Consider the following 21096-nt stretch of genomic DNA (forward strand, 5'->3'; position numbering starts at 1 on the left):
GTCAGCTACTGAGAGAGGGATGCATGAGACAATGGCGTTATTAAGCAGAAACATAGGGTAATTTGCATATATTTATGTGTGTGTCCATGTGTCTAAGCAAGCCTCTAGAGGTTGATAGCAAAATTTTACTTGCCATCACTGTGAGATTAGAAATCTCCATTAGAGTCATTCTTAACAGTCTTCTCCCAGCCCTTACGGCCAGTTGGTTCATGGATAGTGTCAGTTCTACTACTCGGGTACACATTTATTTCTCTGTATCCTGCTTTTTGCCATTCTTCAAGCACTTATTATTTCTTACCTGTATTATTGCACTGTCTTCTTATCTGTTGACCATACTCCTAGGTTTCCCTTTTCAAATCTATTTTCTCACCCTCAAACAAACAACAACATTTATTGTAGCATTTCTTACTAATGATCTATAATATTCTAGAACCAGTATCACACTTGGTGAATTATGAATCAAAAACTACTATACATTGTATGTTTGTGGTTAATCAGATGAAATTAGGCATGGTATTTTTCCTATTTTTTGGTCTCTGTATAAATTATGATATTTCTGACAATATATGATATGAATGATGAATGCATGTTGTTATACTTTACATGTAGGTGAAATTTTGAATTTCTAATCTGGTCATTTTAATATACATTTGACTTTTCCCAAAAAAAATCTTTAAAAATATTTGCTGGCATTGTATGTTTTCTGTATATAATTTTCAACTTAAATGGTATAGTGTTGATTAAATACATAGTCATATATGAATATTACTAATTGTTTAAAAATAATTTTGTAATCTCATAAATTAAGTTTTTGTTAAACTTAAAATTACTTTTTTATATAGTGACAAAAATAATTGAAATAATTCTTGAGGGGAGTACCGTTATATTTTACTGTGGAAGCAGTTCCTAAGTTAAAAGTAATTATGTGAAATATTATCCTACAAGATCAGGTTCCAGATCTTTAGTACAACCCTAATTAACTTGGACTTGGGCAGCTGTAGAGCCTTCAAAATCAAATATCTGACATTGTGGCCTCAGTTGATGACTTGTCTTTCATTGTGAAATTTCCCCCATTATTTCTTTAATGGTTTGAAAAATAGAAGTAGAGCCCACAAGGCATTTATGAATTGAGTTGTGTGTGTGTGTGTGTGTGTGTGTGTGTGTATACACTCCCATATACTTTTGATAGTTATCACATTTTTGATATAAGAAAGATTGAATTGCTGAGTGAGTGGGTCTAATGTACTTTTCACATGCAGTGCTTCACAGTGATATAGTAACTTTAAAACAGGATTCTCCACATCAAAGTCATATTAATAGTGATTGTCTTAGTTTGTATATGCCACCATATCAAAATGTCATAGACTGGGTGGCTGAAGTAATAGAAATCTATTTGCTCACAATTCTGGAGACCAGAAGTCCCAGATCAGCCTGGCAGGGTCAATTTTTGATTAGAGGTCTCTTCCTTACTTGTAGCTGACCTTCTTGCTTATGTCCTGATAGGGCCTTTCCTCAGTACAGTTTGCAGAGAAAGAGAGAGCTGTCTGTCACTTCTTATAAGAACACTAATCCTATCAGATCAGGACCCCTTTCTCATTTAAGGTTAGTTATTTCCTTAGAGGACTAAATATAATCACATTGAGGGCTCAGGGTTCAACATGTGAATCTTGGGGAAGGTGAATGGCATTCAGTCCATAACAGTGATTTCCAAATTTGGAACATTTTCTGAATTTCATGGCATATCATAAGAATATTTCTAGAATTGAGTGGTTATTTTGGAAGGTATTTATACTTGTGTGCTTAACATAGTACCATACGTTCATTTTGTGTACTGCTAATATGTGTTTTTCTATGTTATTCCTAACATACAAACCGATGGAATACTTGGCTTAAGAACTTTCATGTTCAAGTATAATGTGTATGCTCACATAACATAAATTGATTTGGATTTTATTTGAAGCCTTTGGTAAAAATAGCTGTGGTGACTGCATATAGCCCTCAAGGCATCAATATCCACTTAGCTATGCAATTATAGCTATGAAATGGCCATTGCTTAATATATCTTTTTATTCTGTCAAGCTTTCTTTCTCCATTCTTCCAAATAATTGAGCAAAAAAGGTAATTTAAGTGATTTTAGCTTTACCAAGATCTAGGTATAATTTACTCCAGAAACACTGAGCACTCTATAAATATTTCAGGAGCAGCCTGCAGCAGGGCCCGGAGAGCCAGGCCAACTGATTCGCGTGGCCTGCCCTGCGGCTACAGAAGGCGTGGCGCCTCAGTGAAGCCATTAATTGGCAAGCAGGGAGGTTAGGGAAGGCCATTAGGTGGAATCCCACCAACCAAGCCCACACGGACCCTTGGGCCGAGCACGGGTTCTCAGAAGGGGAAGGAAGCGGTACAGTCCCATCCCCCACAGCGGACACCCCGCCGAGGCAGTCAGCGGCCAGCATCCGGGAAAGCTGAAGGATACACCGCCACTCTCCTTCAGAGTGCGACATCAAAACAGGTCGGTGTCATTCAGCTCACCCCCCAGACAGCGGGAATTCGCATAAAATCTCTCCTAGGCTTGCCGGGAGAGGGAGTATCAAGCTGAGCCTCCATACAGGCCAGGGGGAAACCAGAGACACCTGACCTCCAACCCCTCCTCCCAGTAGCAGCCAAAAGGAAACCTGGCTAGCCAGCGCTGGGGGAGGGGCAAGCAGAAAAAATCAAAGTGATAGAGTGCCAGGGATCCCAGCAGTCTGCAGCAGGGCCCGGAGAGCCAGGCCAACTGATTCGCGTGGCCTGCCCTGCGGCTACAGAAGGCGTGGCGCCTCAGTGAAGCCATTAATTGGCAAGCAGGGAGGTTAGGGAAGGCCATTAGGTGGAATCCCACCAGCCAAGCCCACACGGACCCTTGGGCCGAGCACGGGTTCTCAGAAGGGGAAGGAAGCGGTACAGTCCCATCCCCCACAGCAGACACCCCGCCGAGGCAGTCAGCGGCCAGCATCCGGGAAAGCTGAAGGATACACCGCCACTCTCCTTCAGAGTGCGACATCAAAACAGGTCGGAGTCATTCAGCTCACCCCCCAGACAGCGGGAATTCGCATAAAATCTCTCCTAGGCTTGCCGGGAGAGGGAGTATCAAGCTGAGCCTCCATACAGGCCAGGGGGAAACCAGAGACACCTGACCTCCAACCCCTCCTCCCAGTAGCAGCCAAAAGGAAACCTGGCTAGCCAGCGCTGGGGGAGGGGCAAGCAGAAAAAATCAAAGTGATAGAGTGCCAGGGATCCCAGCAGCCTGCAGCAGGGCCCCGGAGATCCAGGCCAACTGATTCGCGTGGCCTGCCCTGTGGCTACAGAAGGCGTGGCGCCTCAGTGAAGCCATTAATTGGCAAGCAGGGAGGTTAGGGAAGGCCATTAGGTGGAATCCCACCAGCCAAGCCCACACGGACCCTTGGGCCGAGCACGGGTTCTCAGAAGGGGAAGGAAGCGGTACAGTCCCATCCCCCACAGCGGACACTCCACCGAGGCAGTCAGCGGCCAGCATCCGGGAAAGCTGAAGGATACACCGCCACTCTCCTTCAGAGTGCAACATCAAAACAGCGGACACTCCATCCAGGCAGTCAGTGGACACCATCCGGGAAAGCTGAAGAATACACCACCACTCTCCAACAGCTTGCAACATCAAAACAGCCAGCAGCAGGACCCCGGAGATCCAGGCCAACTGATTCGCGCGGCCTGCCCCGCAGCTACAGAAGGCATGGCGCCTCAGAGAAGCCATTAATTAGCAAGCAGGGAGGTTAGGGACTGCCATTAGGTGGAATCCCGCCAGCCAAGCCCACCGCCCACGCCCGGAACAGGCCCAGCGATCTGCCAGCATTGTAGTCACGACACCCCAATTGGAATAGGGACAGAGCAGAGCCGCCTTCCACTCCCGGAACAGGCCCAGAGAGCCGCCAGCGTGGTAGACACATCACCCCAATTGGAGTAGGGGCACAGCCGCCGCCCGCACCTGCAAGGGAGACTTTTCAAGTATACAAGAGCAACATAAATAAATAGGGGGTAAATTTCAAAACACAACAGTTGCACCAAGCAGAAAGAAACGCGAGCAGTATGAAAAGACAAGGAAAGAAAGGTCCACAAGCAATGCAGGTCAACTCAACTTTAGAAGAGGTAATAGCTGCAACAGATGGAATATCAGATAAAGAGTTCAGGATATATATGCTTCAGATGATCTGGAGTCTCAAGGAAGACATGAGACAGCAAAATCAGACAATGAAAGATCACATTGACAAACAAATCCAGGAAGTAAAAGATCAATTTCACAGGGAGATAGAGGTAATAAAAAACAAACAAATTGAAATTCTAGAAATGCAGGAAACAATAAACCAACTTAAAAACTCAATTGAGAATACTACCAGCAGAGTAGATCACTTAGAAGAGAGAACATCAGACAATGAAGACAAAGTATTTCAACTGGAAAAGAACATAGACAGCTCAGCAAGTCTGCTAAGAAACCATGAGCAGAACATCCAAGAATTATGGGACAATATCAAAAGACCAAATTTAAGAGTCATTGGGATACAGGAAGGCACAGAGCTCCATTCCAAAGGAATAAACAGTCTATTCAGTGAAATAATACGAGAAAACTTCCCAGAATTGAAGATTGAGACAGAATCCCAAATCCTAGAAGCCTACAGGACGCCGAATGTGCAAAATCATAAGAGATCCACACCTAGACACATTATAATGAAGATGTCCAACATACAGAATAAGGAGAGAATTTTAAAAGCTGCAAGAGAAAGAAAGCAGATTACATTTAGGGGTAAACCAATCAGGATAACAGCTGATCTCTCAACACAGACTCTGAAAGCTAGAAGATCCTGGAATAACATATTTCAAACACTGAAAGACAATGGGCTCCAACCAAGAATCGTGTATCCGGCGAAATTAAGCTTCAGGTTAGAAGATGAAATTAAAACCTTCCACAATAAACAAAAGTTAAAAGAATTCGCAGCTAGAAAACCATCTCTTCAAAAAATCCTTGGCAAAACATTACAGGAAGAGGAAATGGAAAACAACATTGAAAACCAACAATGGGAGGTAGGACAGTAAAGGGGGGAAAGTAGTCAAAGAGGATAACAAATCAGGTTTAGTAACATCAATAAACAAATATGGATAGAAGAACAAACCATATCTCAATAATAACCCTAAATGTTAATGGCTTAAACTCACCAATTAAGAGACATAGGCTAGTAGAATGGATCAAAAAACAAGACCCAACAATATGCTGTCTACAGGAGACGCATTTGATAGGAAAAGATATACATAGACTGAAGGTGAAAGGTTGGGAAAAATCATATCACTCATATGGACCGCGGAAACAAGCAGGCGTGTCCATACTCATATCTAATAAAATAGATTTCAAGCCAAAGCTAATCAAAAGGGATATAGAAGGACACTTCATACTGCTCAAGGGAACCATACACCAACAAGACATAACAATCATAAATATATATGCCCCAAATAATGGTGCAGCTGTATTCATCAAGCAAACTCTTCTCAAGTTCAAGAGTCTAATAGACCAACATACAATAATCATGGGAGACTTCAACACACCTCTCTCACCACTGGACAGATCTTCCAAACAAAAGTTAAATAAGGAAACTATAGAACTCAATAACACAATTAACAACCTAGACTTAATTGACATATACAGACTATACCACCCAACATCAAGTAGCTACACTTTTTTCTCAGCAGCACATGGAACCTTCTCAAAAATAGACCATATACTATGTCACAGGGCAACTCTTAGACAATACAAAGGGGTAGAGATAATACCATGCATCTTATCTGATCATAATGGAATGAAACTGAAAATCAATGATAAAAGAAGAAAGGAAAAAGCAAGCATCACCTGGAGAATGAACAATAGGTTGCTGAGTGATCAATGGGTTTTAGAAGACATCAAGGAGGAAATTAAAAAATTCCTAGAGTTAAATGAAAACACAGACACAACATATCGGAATCTATGGGACACATTGAAAGCAGTTCTAAGAGGAAAATTCATTGCTTGGAGTTCATTCCTCAAAAAAAGAAAAAAACCAACAAATAAATGATCTCATACTTCATCTCAAAATCCTAGAAAAAGAAGAGCAAAACAACAGCAAAAGAAGTAGAAGGCAAGAAATAATTAAAATCAGAGCTGAAATTAATGAAATTGAAACAAAAGAAACAATTGAGAAAATTGACAAAACTAAAAGCTGGTTCTTTGAAAAAATAAATAAAATTGACAGACCCTTAGCCATGCTAACGAAGAGAAGAAGAGAGAGAACCCAAATTACTAGCATACGGGATGAAAAAGACAATATCACAACAGACACTTCAGAAATACAGAAGATAATCAGAAATTACTTTGAATCCTTATACTCCAATAAAATAGAAGATAGTGAAGGCATAGATAAATTCCTTGAGTCCTATGATCTGCCCAGATTGAGCCAGGAGGATATAGACAACCTAAACAGACCAATAACAATAGAGGAAATAGAAGAAACCATCAAAAGACTACCAACTAAGAAAAGCCCAGGACCGGATGGGTATACAGCAGAGTTTTACAAAACCTTTAAAGAGGAACTAACACCAATACTTTTCAAGCTATTTCAGGAAATAGAAAAAGAGGGAGAACTTCCAAATTCATTCTACGAGGCCAACATCACCCTGATTCCGAAACCAGACAAAGACACATCAAAGAAGGAAAACTACAGACCAATATCTCTAATGAACCTTGACGCAAAAATCCTCAATAAAATTCTGGCAAATCGGATTCAAATACATATCAAAAAAATTATACATCATGATCAAGTAGGATTCATCCCTGGGATGCAAGGCTGGTTTAATATACGGAAATCAATAAATGTTATTCACCACATCAATAGACTTAAAAATAAGAACCATATGATCATCTCAATAGATGCAGAAAAAGCATTTGACAAAGTACAGCATCCCTTTATGTTCAAAACGCTAGAAAAATTAGGGATAACAGGATCATACCTCAACATTGTAAAAGCAATATATGATAAGCCACAGGCCAGCATCATTCTGAATGGAGAAAAATTGAAGGCATTCCCTCTAAGATCTGGTACAAGACAGGGATGCCCTCTCTCACCACTTCTGTTCAACATAGTCCTCGAAACACTGGCCAGAGCAATTAGACAGTCAAAAGAAATTAAAGGCATAAAAATAGGAAAAGAAGAACTTAAATTATCACTATTTGCAGATGATATGATTCTATACCTAGCAGACCCAAAAGGGTCTACAAAGAAGCTATTAGAGCTAATAAATGAATTCAGCAAAGTGGCAGGATATAAGATCAACACGCATAAATCAAAGGCGTTCCTGTATATGAGCGACAAATCCTCTGAAACGGAAATGAGGACAACTACTCCATTCACAATATCCCCCCAAAAAATAAAATACTTGGGAATCAACCTAACAAAAGAGGTGAAAGATTTATACAATGAAAATTACAGAACCCTAAAGAAAGACATAGAAGAAGACCTTAGAAGATGGAAAAACATACCCTGCTCATGGATAGGCAGAACTAACATCATCAAAATGGCGATATTACCAAAAGTTCTCTATAAGTTCAATGCAATGCCAATCAAAATCCCAACAGCATATCTTGTAGAAATAGATAAAAGAATCATGAAATTCATATGGAATAATAAAAGACCCAGAATAGCAAAAACAATACTAAGCAGGAAGTGTGAATCAGGCGGTATAGCGATACCAGACTTCAAACTATACTACAGAGCAATAGTAACAAAAACAGCATGGTACTGGTACCAAAACAGGCGGGTGGACCAATGGTACAGAATAGAGGACACAGCAACCAATCCACAAAACTACAACTATCTTATTTTTGATAAAGGGGCTAAAAGCATGCAATGGAGGAAGGATAGCATCTTCAACAAATGGTGCTGGGAAAACTGGAAATCCATTTGCACCAAAATGAATCTGAATCCCTATCTCTCGCCGTGCACAAAAGTTAACTCAAAATGGATCAAGGAGCTTGACATTAAATCTGAGACACGGCATCTGATAGAAGAAAAAGTTGGTTATGATCTACACGCTGTGGGATCGGGCTCCAAATTCCTCAATAGGACACCCATAGCGCTAGAGTTAACAAATAGAATCAACAAATGGGACTTACTCAAACTAAAAAGTTTTTTCTCAGCAAAAGAAACAATAAGAGAGATAAATAGGGAGCCTACATCCTGGGAACAAATCTTTACTCCACGCACTTCAGATAGAGCCCTAATAACCAGAATATACAAAGAACTCAAAAAATTAGACAATAAGATAACAAATAACCCAATCAATAAATGGGCCAAGGACCTGAACAGACACTTCTCAGAGGAGGACATACAATCAATCAACAAGTACATGAAAAAATGCTCACCATCGCTAGCAGTCAGAGAAATGCAAATCAAAACTACCCTAAGATACCATCTCACTCCAGTAAGACTGGCAGCCTTTAGGAAGTCAAACAACAATAAGTGCTGGAGAGGATGCGGGGAAAAGGGCACTCTTGTTCATTGCTGGTGGGACTGCAAATTGGTGCAGCCAATTTGGAAAGCAGTATGGAGATTTCTCGGAAAGCTGGGAATGGAACCACCATTTGACCCAGCTATTCCCCTTCTCGGTCTATTCCCTAAAGCCCTAACAAGAGCATGCTACAGGGACACTGCTACATCGATGTTCATAGCAGCTCAATTCACGATAGCAAGACTGTGGAACCAGCCTAGATGCCCTTCAATAGATGAATGGATAAAAAAAATGTGGCATTTATACACTATGGAGTATTACTCTGCATTAAAAAATGACAAAATTATAGAATTTGGAGGGAAATGGATGGCATTAGAGCAGATTATGCTAAGTGAAGCTAGTCAATCTTTAAAAAACAAATACCAAATGACTCCTTTGATATAAGGGGTGTAAACAAGGACAGGGTAGGGACGAAGAGCTTGAGAAGAATATTTACAGTAAACAGGGATGAGAGGTGGGAGGGAAAGGGAGTGAGAAGGGAAATTGCATGGAAATGGAAGGCGATCCTCAGGGTTATACAAAATGTCATATAAGAGGTAAGGAGGGGTAAGTCAAGAGAATACAAATGGAAGACATGATTTACAGTAGAAGGGGTAGAGAGAGAAAAGGGGAGGGGAGGGGAGGGGAGGGGAGGGGGGATAGTAGACAATAGGACAGACAGCAGAATACATCAGACACTAGAAAGGCAATATGTCAATCAATGGAAGGGTAACTGATGTGATACAGCAATTTGTATACGGGGTAAAAGCGGGAGTTCATAATCCACTTGAATCAAACCGTGTAATATGATGTATTAAGAACTATGTAATGTTATGAACGACCAATAAAAAAAAAAAAATATTTCAGTGCAGAAATAGAACCAGAAATGGATATAAAATTACACTGTGCATGAGTCTTTCTAAGTATCCTGTGCAGGTGAAAATCTTTGGGGAGGAGCAGGCTTGTAAGCGTCGTGATTTTGTTTCATTCTTTCCTAAGTGGTGCTTTTCTCTTCATCCTTTCTTACATTCCTTGTGCTCTTAATTGCCACACGCCTAAATGATTTTAGTTTTGCTTCATTGTTTTGAACTTGACAACATAATTCAAATGCAAAATAGTTGATATGCTGACATGGGGACTTCTTTTTATAGTTGATTTGTTTTCAGAAGGAATAAAAATTATGGTATTTTGTTGAGCCAGGTTTTCTAAAAGCTATAGTGCATAATTCCTAAGAACAAGTTGTACTTCTCTTAGGGGGGAAAAAGACTATTTATCTAATGCCTCCTCACATACCCAAGCAAAATTAAATTGCTAATTGTTGGCTGGAACTCTGCCTGAAATTCAGGTGATTATTTTGTTAACCTTTTTTTTTTTTGTTGTTTAAGTCAAGACCTGTGCTAGGTGTAGTGTAAAGATTTTTTTGTATTTGGTCTCTTCAGTCTGTTGGTTATCATCTTTTGGGTTTTTCTCAGTATGCAAGTGTGTATGCCCAGGATGCATAGGAGTTACATTAGAGGGACATAAGAGAAATTAAAGGGCATCAAGGAATATAAGTTGTAGAGAGAGACTATCGTTGCACAAAGTTGGCCAGTTAAGGGCCTACTCAGTGTTCACTTACAAGATCCTAGGGGCTTTGTGGAAGTTAAGAGGCAAATATTTATTCTGTTAGCATTTCTAAGCCCATGATGGGGTTAATAGAAAAACAAAATGTGGTCTCTGCTTTGGGGTTTAACACTGTGGTTCCAGATCAGTCTTTGTGTTATTTAATTCAATCTTCTAATCTCTGTGAAGCATGTCTTAAACCTAGTGCATAATGTTTAACTTTTATACTTGGGAATGTCTAAACTCTTGATTTTTTTTTTACAAATATCTGGTATTCCAACATGACAGTAAAGATTGTCTTTCTAGCACAAATCTAAAATCATTAAAATAAGAAACTGATACCTTTATCCATTAATTTTCTTAGCAGAGTGCCAAGACATTGTGTTTTATGTAGCATGTCAGGCAAATTAATGAGTAGGGACTTGATGATAAAAAGAATACTGATGTTTATTGATCCTTTATATTAGGCTGAGGACTTTGTGTGAATTATCTTTGTAAAATAAGCACTGCGGTGAGTAGATATTCTGCTATATCCCATGTTACAGAGAAGAAATGGGGGAAGGTGAGGTTAAGTACCTTGAGATAATTCTTCCAGTGGCTAGTGATAAAACAGGATTTCAACTTTACAAAGTTAAAACCTGTAAGATTCTATTAATAAATACTCCTCCCATCTTCTTTAGTGGTTTTTCTGGTTCATTGTTGATATCTTGTATATATTACTCACCAAGATTAAAATCTAACTTGTAGGTAAATGTGTTGAAGTGCTTTCAGTTTATAGTCTATTTGTAATTAGGATGGATGGATAAAAAAAAAAGCCTTCTCATAAACCCTGAGATTTGTGGGATGCCACGCCTTTGACAGACATTGATGACTATGCTTGTCTAATATGAGGAGGTGATTTTGAGTAAAGAATCAAGGTTATGGGCAGCAGCAAGACATCGTTCAAATGCAAAATTTTTACTTTTTTTTTTTTTTAACAAGGTAACACTGTGAGAATGTGACTTGTACTGTGAATAAAGGGAGAACCAAAGACTTCATAGGAATATTACTGTTTTATTGTTGATCTTAGACTTAGAAATTAAAATTCTTCTTTCTGGCTAACTTGATTAATCAAAGCATGATTACTAACAAAATGTAGATAATCCAAAAGACAATTTTAGAGATTAGCAGTCTGTCCATTTGTGGAAACAACTGAATGAAAATAGATGGTATTGTTTAAACCGTGGTTGGGTGGAGGTACTGGAACACTGGGTTATTAATCCCATTTTTCTTTTGAGAGACGCAAGTAGGAAAAGACACTAGAAGGCTGAGAGGCATAAGTAAATATAGTTTCAGAAGCACCATCAGTGCTTCCTTTAGGAAATTTTGTTAAGCAGAAAATGACCAGAGACAATTTACTGTTATTTGTAATTTGTATCATGTCCACTTATCTATCAGCCTTCCTGTACTCCTGCTGGGAGTCACAAGATCGTTTCTCTTTCCTTTTAATTTTTACTTTTACAATAGACATGCACAATTGCCAGGCCATGGTTCTCCTGAATCCATGACTTAATTCTTTCCTAACATGTCTTCATGAAGTATAATGATTTATATAACAAATTATTCAACTTGTTGTTTATGTTGTGCTCTTTGAAGAAGACCTGCTCATTGCTAGAAAATGGCATTGCTGCAGATCTAGGAATAGGCTTTTGTTAGTGGGATAGTTGAAAGAATGCCTCCAATCTTAAGTTGCTAAGTGTTGGGGTTGCTGGCAAAGTTCACTTAGGAATCCCCCACATGTTCACTCCAAGAAGGGAAGTGCACATCTAGGAACAGAGATTCTATTAGGCATTACCAAACCAGTTTCTAACATTAAAAATATTAATTTTATTTATTTATGTATTTATTTATTTATTTATTTATTTATTTATTTATTTATTTTGCAGTGCTGTGGATCAAAACCAAGGGCCTCATGCATGCTAGGCAAATGTTAGAACACTGAGCCATATCTCCAGCCCCCCACCCTCTTAAAAATTCCAATTTCAATATTGGGAATTTTAACTTGATTTTTAAGATGATCACTTAATGCTTATTTTTACAAATCATTCATCTGTCATGTTACCAAAAAAAAGTTACAAACTTTAGTTTTTATACTTTCATAAATTACTTTGTATAATCAGGCACAGTGGTAGAATAATGTGAACCTACAGTCTTCTTTGAAGAAAGGGATGGGTACTTATGAAATAAACTCAAAGGCATTTGGGGAAATTAGGATAATTATCTAAAATTTAAAATCCAGTCTTCCCTTTACTCAACTTCAACTACCTAGTTTCCCAAAACTTCTAGTCTTTATTTAAACAGTGTGGCTCTGTGAAAACAAAGTGGACGGGTAGTGAGAGCCCTCAGTATCAGGAGGGGTTAAGTGCTTTGGTAGAGAGAAGGTCGGGACTAGTTTTACTGTTGTCATTTGTCAACCTTAAACTATTCTTGTGAGAATAGTTGTGAAGCGCAAACTCCCTTCTAGAAGCAGATCCTTCAGACAGCTCCGACTTACGATGCAAGCTAAGATGTGATGAAGTTTAATTTGGAATTATACCATTGTGTTTCTGGGGAGGACTTCACAAATCATATAGTTTTAGATTCTTATTTTACAGATAGTACACTAAGACTTTGAAAATGTAAGTCACTTGTCCACAATAGTAGAGTTGGTGAATATTTGAGTCATCTTTCAACTTAGAAAAGGGTGATTGTTTTGGAGTTTGAGTAGAATATACAAAAGCCTACTAGTGAGTGAAGACTAGACTTTATAAAGAAAACAGGTGTGTTCTAAGGTACTAGTAGAAGGATCATGCCTTTCAGTTGTTTTTACTGAAGTGTTGAGTTAAAGATGACTGTGATCCAGTCATCTTCTATTACCTGATTTTATTATCATCTTTATTACCTGATGACCCATTTGCCTCCAGTAGCACTCTTGGCATAAGGGTAAAAGAAAGATTGTACTGTAGATTATAATCGTGATCTAAAGTTCTTGGTTCTGGTCTCATGGGCTCCTTGGTTCCCCAAAGGAGTAGCAGGAGAATAGACTTTCCTTGCTGGGGGCTGATTGAAGAGATCCAGCGAGAGCCAGGCTCAGTGAACCAATGAAAATGGAACAGATAATTTTATTGACTATTCCTAGTCTAGTTGTTCTTTCTAATGTACATGAGAATAAGACGAGTAAAACAAGGGCCAATAGATTTGCCTGCAGATAGTTTGAATAAAACGGTTCATCCAGCATCCATTTTTCTCTTGATTTCAGTTTTTCCAAGTGGACTTGCAGCCTATTGTGCTTTTATGTATTAATATTCTTAAATGTTATTCTATTTTATGCTTACTTATTATATTTTCTCTTCTCTATATAAACACAGGTGGATAGCAGTTAAATGCACATATATAAAAATAATTAAATATATAAATATAATCAATGAAATTGAGGTGTCTGAAAAGTCCATTGGGTAAATGAAAACATAGACCAATGTGAACCTACAGCAAAAATCAAGTTTTCAATCATTGATTCCTATTTTTCTGATATTAATAATTTATTTGACTTAATGAATGGGTCTTTAGGTATCAACGTAGCATGGAATATGTATAATGATTTTTTAATGGGTTAAATGAGGTTAAATTCATTACAATTTGTGGCTATCAAATATCTTTTGTAATTAATTATATGTTTTATTATTCCTCACATATAAAATAATATTGAACCCTGAATTTTCTAATGTTTATGGCTGTTCCATAGATTAAAATTTAAAAATACACTTAAAAATTCTTACAACTGCATGTTGCACACTTTATTTTAGCCCTTGCAAATAATTTACATATTTTCAGATTGTTTTGTTAGATTTTTGAGAATTACTTTTGATTGCTATTTACTTTATACAGTAACCTATTATACAAGCTTATGTATAAGTTTAATTAGGTATGATGGATTTCCCACATAAGTGGCTTAATCAAATAGGTGTTTGAAGGGGAGTCCCAGGAGTGATGGGATTAGCTTTGCTCTACCAAGATGTCCCGGGAACCAGATCCTTGCAGCTTGTTGTGTTCCCATCTCTGTGATTTTCTTCTTATCTCATTGATCTGAGAGAGCTTGCAGTTGGAAGAAGGAACACATGTAATCCCTTTGTAGATTTGTTCTGGACGTTAAGGGCATCAGTTCTTTCCTTATGTCCTATTGGCCTTACCTATACTTGTACTAAGCTCAAAGAGAAGCTGAGGCGGTGGTTGGGGGTGGGCAGGGGGTGGGTGTACTATGGTTATTGCAAAAGAGGCATGTTCCCAGTTAAACAGTGGGCAGGACTTAAGTGCAGGGAAGTCCTTATTGAGGATGAAATAACAACCTCTCCCATTCCTATTTTTTCATTTAATCTCATGCTTGGACTTGATTTGAGTTAAATATGTGTTTTTATATTGAAAAAATTGTATACTTTATGTAAACATTTCATGTGTTTTTTAGGTCTGTCACTGCCAGCCTATAAGGACCCTCACTGTTTCTTGCTTTCCGCCCCCATCTTCAAGGCTCAGATGTGAAGTCCACTTTCTCAGTGTAGAATTCTTTTAACTCCTTCAGCTTCAGTTCATCATCTTATCCTTGCTTTTCCATTATAACATAATGTGTGTGTTCCTTTGCTGTAGTACCTAATAAACTCTCTCAAATTTTCTCTTGTTGTAATAGGACTACAATTTCCTTAATGGTAAAGTTCATGTCTCATTGATCCTTTTCTTCCCTATGGTGCCCTTCACATAATAGGCTCATGATGTTTTCTGATTGAGGGAATGGAAATTTGAATTCCAGATTTATTTCTGCTTCTAACATAATGTGTTATCCTGGATAAGTCAGTCAGTCAGTCATCAGTCTTTCTGTCATTTCTTTCTCATCTTTCCAGTAAAATAGAAGAAACTTAACTTTATTTGCATTATAAGGCTATATAAAGATATAAATAATGTGGAAAAATTTGAAAATGTGCTGCCAATTGTAAGATACTTGGTTTATGAGATTTCATGTTGGCCATTTTGTTAGCAATTTGGAGGCAGTTAATCAAGATGGGATGAAGTCCAATTTATATTATTCCTAAGCTATTTACAGTAGTATTTTGTCACAGTGGTGCCAAATGTTTCACATTTCAATAAGAAATGTATAATATCATTGACCAGTTAAGTTCTATCTAAAATTTCATCCAAGATTAGAAAAGGGATTCTAGTTAGTTTCTTAATTCAGACTCCATGACAAGATTTTAAATTACTGTGAGTTGGTAGAGCAAAGCCAGTTGTTATTAGTAATGAAATATGCCAGGGATGAACGTTGGGAGTGTGGGATTAGGGATTTTCCTGATATAGAATACCAGGAATTAAATTATTTTTTGTGAAATAATATGCTTTCCTCGGTCTTATTTGCAATCTATAGAGTGTATTTCCTTAGGTAACTCCCATTGTTCAGCCACCCGAGCCTTCTGAATCTACAGTCTTGATGTAGAATTTCCTCTGCTCCCTCACCTTCTAAATTCATATGCGTTAACATATAGTATCCTGAAAGTACTCCTAATTATCTAATTGGCGTGGTTTTATTTTTTATTTTTGGAGGAAGGAAGATGCATCATAATGTCCTGCGTATTTACATATCACCTAAATTTTGTTTGAAATTCAATTACGAAATTTTAAAAACACAAAATAAAATTTTGGAGAAGAGACTTTAATGAACAATCCCATTTTGCTTTTTCTTAGCTCTAAATTTATATATGTTGTAAATAATTAATTTCTTGGAAAATCTGTGTCATTATTTTTGTACTTCAGTCACTGAGATTCTCACAGCTTTTATATATTTGAATATTTATAATATGTGAGGAGTTTTCTGTTATAATGAAATAGTTTGCTGCCTGTGAAACTAAATATACCATAGTGTATATTTTAGTTGCAAGTATTGAACTGATTTCCAAGATTCTTGTAAATTGCATAGATCTAATGGCTTAGCTTCTGTGGGTTATTACTGTCACTGTCATTCGAATGCTTGTTATCATTTAAGATACAGATTGTCACTTTCCTGATGAAACTTTTCCCATAGCATCCAAGCAGAATAAATTTTCTTTTGTATTTCATGGGAATGTTTTTACTGTATCATTATTATAATTGTTTTGTTTATACCTCTCTCTTTCAACTGAATTATGAATTCCTCAATGGTGAGTGACATACCTTATATTTGCACATCCTGTACGTTTCCTAGTTCATAGTAGGCATCAGAGCAAATGTTTATTGACCAAACCTTTATTACTTACAGATAACCTTTAGCCTTATCTGCATAAGTGATGGTTTGAAAACTGATAAACTTACTGTGCTATGGTCAGAAACCAGATAATGCTGCAGGGTTCAATTTGAGAACTTAACATTTAGGAGGAAAAGCACTATTTTGCAAGCACCAAGCAGTCTGTGAGCTTAAACTAAACAACCAAGTATACTGTCCCTTCAGTTTTTATATCTCTATAAATTTTTAAATAATGTTTTCTGAGTCTTAACTACGTGAATGATCCTTAATGAGGGACATGTCAGTTTTAGGAGATGTAGTGAGGTAGTGGGGACTGTGCAGAAAAACATAATAAGTATTACAGGTCCAAATCTGTCTGAAAGATTTCTGGATATTTAATGTCCACAGAACTTAACGGAGTTGGGAGTGAATGTATGTAGGCAGGCTAGCAGATGGACATTTCCAAGCTCTTTTAATATAAACTGAATGTAACAGATAAGGATGGAGTGAGTCTGGCCAGGAGAGCAAGTGAAAATGGAGATAAGACAGAATTCTACTAACTTTTAAATGGAATTACATGTGACAAGCACTTTCATAGGTAGCTGTTTGCTTGATACAAAATAATTTAGGGTAAGTACATAGAAAATAATGTTGCAGTGATATAACTCATTTAAAACATATTCTGGAAATAGAAACTTGGTAAAATTTTGTGGTGGGATTGAAAGTTGTAGTTGTCTGTATTTTCTTTTAGGTAAAATGGGCAAGCTGAAAGGAATAGTCTTCAATCTTTTAATAAAGGGCTCAAGATAATAAAAATGGTGACTCTTTGATTAAACTTTGTATACTCTATCACCTTCTTTCTAAAAAGTCTATTCATTAAGGAGAGAGAAGGAAATTTTTTTTAAAATTGTCTTGAATTTTATTTTATTTTATTTTAAGTTATAATAGATCTTGGGGCTCGATTGATCACTTTTCTGTTTTTCCTCCCAGTTGAAGTTGTGGTTCACTCTAAGGTTCCTAGCCCTCCCTGTCTCCGCGATGAGTAAGTGCAGTAGAGCTCTTTGATGAGCACAGAGTCTGATAATGTGATTAAGGTGGTGGTAGTTAGGATTATGAAAGCAGTATCTACCCAGTGGGATTCAGGAGATGAGGCACAATTGGTAATAACAAATTGAGCTTCAAGAATTAATCTGGCACTGTTATTCTATCCCCTGAAAATGCCAAGGCTTTTAAAACAATCAGAATAGTTTGATCCTGTCCACCAAGTTTAGAAAATTAGCCTTGGAAACCAATATTGTGTTTTCTCTCTTCCCTTCAGGACAAAGTATGTTCCATTTGGGATCGCCTCAACCACTTTACCAGGCAGCACCAGGTCTTCATATGCTTTAAGTTTACCTTCTACTATGGAAAGGATCTTTCCTTGAATGGTCATATTTTCACCTTGCAAAGGTGATGCATAGAGGATGGGATTAGCAGTTGTAAATAAATATGACAAAGTAGAAGAGTGGTTTGTGGGAGTTTTACTATATATACACATATATAATATTTTCCAGTCTGGTTTCAGACCCCGGCATGGCTTGGAGACAGCGTTGGTGTGTATGAAGGATCTTCCTCAAATGAAGGATTTGGGACAACTTTCCATGATGATTATATTAGAGCCTCAGCTGCTTTCGTGTTGGTCATGGGGTGATGCTGAACCGAATGCTTGAACTAGCAGGAGTGGCTGGGATTGCATTGGAGTGGTTCCGTTCATTCCTTCCGGGTAGGTACCAGCTAGTGATGTGGGTGAAATGGACATTGAGGGTCTTCCCATATGGAACCCCATAGTGGTCACTCATTCCCAGTTCATGTTTAGTGGACATGAGAGGACAACTTAAAGACCAGGCAGTGCGATCTGAATGACTGGGTAGAAGGTTATGAGAGTGATTCCCAGAATGATGTCGCTCACATACTTTCCGTCTGTCAGTGTGGCAGTGCCGTCTGGAATGGAAATTGAGAAAGGGTAACATGTAGGAAAGTGAAAATATGTGGGGCGCTCTGGTGTGCTTTCTAATTTCTCTGTTAGAATTACAGTTCGTGTACACTGTGGCCATATTTTTAAGCACAAATTTATCTCATCATAAAAACCCTATTACAATTTGAGTAATGTTTAATCGATATGCTGGAGGCTGATGGCTGATTTTTCCCAGTGATTTTGTTTTTTTATTCATTGAAAGCACTTCATTATTGTGACTCTGTTTAACCGAGAATCAAATTGGGCTGTACTTTTAAGGAATTCTGCAACATAATTTTCCTTAAGCTGCTCAGGCATTTTAAGTTTTTTACAAGCAATATGGTAGATTTTCTTCAATTTTGGACATGTTTTCTTAGAAATCTGGTGCCTCTTTTGGTTGTTATTTATTTATGCAATGCAGTTTCAGTTATTTTCCTTTGGAAGAATGAAAATCGTTTTGAGCACTGCACATAGAGGAATCTTATTAGGCCTGTGGGTAAAGAACTGAAAAGAAGAAACACAGATGTATGTGTCTGTAAATATCATTAGAATTGTCTGTTGAATGTCATTTTGGCAAAAGGGCAGGAAACTAACATTTATGCAGTAAGTGATCAGTGTCAGGCACTGAGCCAAGCATTTTCTATTTTTTTGGCTAATTTAATCCTCACAGTAACATTGAGAAGTGGGTGCTGTGTCTTCATTTTACACATGAGGAAATTGATGCTGAGAGAAGTTGGGTATATTGCCTAACTTCACAGTTAGAAGTGGAAGATCTGGTATTTGAGCCTAGGTTGGCTGATTCTAGATTCAATCTTTTCGTCACAGTGGGCTATAAGCAAATGTTAAGCTTTAAGTGGGGTCTCCAGAGAAAAGAACAAAAAGATGAAAAAGAAAAAAAAAAGAAAAACATGGCCTTTTAGGAGCCATGAAAAAAACCAAGGAGGAAATGGGAGACATAGGAATGTACTAGCTGAATGTTTATTTTGAAAACTTTCAGAGTTTTTCTTACAACCCAGTTTGACAAGCCAAGTGACTAAAGGTATAATTTTAGGGTCAGCAAATGTTTACCATTTAAGAGATGAATAGGTTTAGAGTTTGGATTTTATATCTTTGTTCTGACATTTGTTCACTATTGGTGCTGAAAATGAAGTAATGATACCCTGTATTGGATCCTAGGAAACTACTTTTAAAGATCAATGCATGAAGTACTCAGGTAGTAATTATTTGAGAAAAAACAACGTTTGAAGGCAAATACCAGGTGTTTACTGTGAATAAAGGCTTTTAAAAAATGTGCAGAATTTTTCTGTTTGGAACCTCTGCTTAGGTGTTCTCACACGTGAACATGATAGATGTGGCCGATAGTGTGCTGAATTTTTTTTGTTCTGCCTAAAGAGTAATTTGTATGTATTTTAGTAAATGGTTGTCTTTATCTTTGAATTGGATTCAAAGTTGGGATTCGTATTGTTAGTCTTCCTTTTTATATTGATGGGTAGCTATCTCTTACCACCACAATAAATTTATTTCAGGAATAGCCCAAAAGAGTGTTGTTTCTGGGCTTACAGACTGGCATCTGTAAATAGGAAAGTGCTATATAATAAATTAAAGTTGTTACTGTTATCCTAGCACAATGTTGTTATTAATTACTTCATTGGTACCTTAGAAAACAAACCCCTTGCAATAAAGAGAGGTAAAACTCTTTGACGATAGTGGTGTTCAATTTCATTGCTATCTTAGCAACTCATAAAGCAGCGTTCATATTTGAGTTCAGTGCCTTAGGATTTCCCAGCTTGGCTCCAATGAAATATTGATTTCATGGAATTGGGTGGCAGGTGTATCAAGGAAATATTTCCTGAAAGCTTTATGCAAGTGGCAGTATAAAAATTCAGGAATATTGATTCCAGTTAACTGAATGGATTGGAGTTATGCTTATTTAAATAAGATGTTTGACAAATTGCTAGAAACCATGATAGCTCATGTTGTGTTTTTAAAACAATTAAGACATGAAGACAGAAAAAATCTTTCTCCTGTAGTTAGGTAAACATAGATGGTTTTCTGTAATTTTAACAACCGGTTAGTTGGTTGAGTAAGACCACGAGTTTGAAGTAGTTTTTCTTGAATGTTACCTTAGCTCACCATTTCTTTTTCTTGCCACCCCAATTTTGTTTATCTATTGTTCTCCCTCTTTCTTACTGTGGTTGTTCTCTGGGGAGTCTGTGTATGCCTGTTTGGAACATTGATATTGCTGTCAAATAATGTACAAGAAATCTTGTTTTATCTAAACATGTATTTCTCCTCATGGGTAATCAAAATGCACAATTTCCCAGAGGAAGATATTTATTACTATAAAACAGAAGTAATATATACATAACCTAATAGTAACATTACTTTTGTAGTTTATTAATATGTATGTATATGTGATTTTATAATTTTCAAAACTGGTAGCCTGAAACATTAGTATTTGTTTGCTTTAAACATTTACATTGATTGTATCCATCCTGAACTTTATGTTATTTTTTTTTCTTTTACTGTATGAAAGAGTATTACTGTGGGTTACAGTAAACATAAGCATTTCGGCAATCCCCTGCTTCCTATTTATATCTCTCATGAATCATATTTTCCTTAGGGTGAAAGTAAAGCAAGAACTAGGTGTATTGCCTTTCTTTTAGACCTC

Source organism: Urocitellus parryii, unplaced genomic scaffold (assembly GCF_045843805.1).
Source record: "Urocitellus parryii isolate mUroPar1 unplaced genomic scaffold, mUroPar1.hap1 Scaffold_53, whole genome shotgun sequence".
Lineage (NCBI taxonomy): Eukaryota > Metazoa > Chordata > Mammalia > Rodentia > Sciuridae > Urocitellus > Urocitellus parryii.